Here is a 1,729-nt window from a genome sequence, read left to right on the forward strand (position 1 = left end):
AGGATCAGGGGGGCGCAGGTGCCTATGGGTGAGGGACACATTGCGTCTGTGCAACCTCACCCAAAAGGCAGACGGGAAGAAACAGGGCAGAGTCGGGGGCTCCACGCACCCCCACGTGCCTCTCCCCTCGACACGGGCCCTGTGGGCAGCCATACTCACCCTGAAGGACAAAGACGATCGGGATGGGTCACAGCACAGACCCCAGCACTGAGCCCCGACCCTGTCCCAGGTCTGCCCGCCGGAGGCCAGCGGGGGATGCCCAGGACAGTCACCTGGGAAACCAGGCTCACACGTTGCTTCTCCTGCGACATTAACTCCCGCCCGGGACTCTGCGGGCGGGCGGCCTCGCGGACCTAACGGGCGACAGGACATTGGTCGTCGCACACACATCGCACTACGCGGGAGTGATGCCCGACGCGGACACGCAGAGACCGCCAGTGAGAAGAGGAAGGACAGCCGGGCAGTGGGCACGGCGGCCCCGTCCACCCCGTCCACCCGCCCACAGCCATTGAGACTCTCCTACCCTCGCAACACGTCCCCCGGTCGTACCGGGCGGCTGCCTGGCTCTCGACACAGGAGAGCGTGAGCTCCACGTCTGTTGGGTTTAATTCAAAGCCGCTCCTCACAGCCTCACCGGACAGAAACCTCCGGGCGCCGCGTTCTCCGCTGTGACATGGCAAACGCATGTGCCGTGGGAAACCCGCCCAGACTGCGATCGAGGGGAACGTTCCCAACCGCAGGGAACATCTGCTCATTTAAAAAACACGTCCGTCTGTTGCTCCTGATACAAAAGTCTACACTATCTGCAACCAATAAATAATCAAATGGGCTGTTTCTTAAAGTATGAAATGTAAACATGGTGCCCTTCCACCACACACTCACACACACACACACACACTCACACACACACACTCACACACTCACACACACACACTCACACTCACACTCACACACTCACACTCACACACTCACACTCACACACTCACACACACATTTAGAGGCAACAGACAAGTTTTCTGAATAGAGAAAGGAAATAGTTCCTCCTCCCACTGACGGTTAGATAATGATGCTGACTATTTTCTTTCATTCATGAGAAGGCGAACATATCACTGTCTGTATTCTATGGTATAGGCAGTAGAAGCTCAATGACTAATCACATAACGTAATATATAGAACTGAATAATCCCAGCAGGCATCACACTTTTACTTCACTTAAATGAAAGTGAGGAATAAATTTCCCCAGCCCTCCCTCCCTCCCTTTTTAACCATTTAAGTCATGTTCCTCCCCCTCCCCCATTTTGCAAGGGAAAGTGAATTTTGCTGTAAGGTTAAGTGGACCACAGGGCAGGAGAAATCCCCAGGGCGACCCTTTTTCTCAGGCTTCATTTTTCCTCCCAAGTCTGAATGTCAACAATAATATCTTATATGAGCCTCTGGTGGTGATATTTCTTTCCATAGGTCATCATACTTTTCTGTCCCAGATGAAGTCTCAGGACAAGCCCTGAAGTAGCATAGATTCTGAGTTTAGTGCATCATTTAAATCTATATACATAAAAGCCTAAGTGACCATCACAACTGAACGGATGACCGAACAGGCTGCGTGGGGCGACTAGGCTGGCAGGGGGTTAGTTAGGGGTGACCAAACGACTGTGCAGCAGGCTGCATGGGGTGACCAGGCTGGCAGGGGGGTCATAAGGGGTGACCAAATGACTGAGCAGCAGGCTGCAGG

The sequence above is a fragment of the Myotis davidii genome, unplaced genomic scaffold (assembly GCF_000327345.1).
Source record: "Myotis davidii unplaced genomic scaffold, ASM32734v1 scaffold170, whole genome shotgun sequence".
In the NCBI taxonomy this organism is placed as follows: domain Eukaryota; kingdom Metazoa; phylum Chordata; class Mammalia; order Chiroptera; family Vespertilionidae; genus Myotis; species Myotis davidii.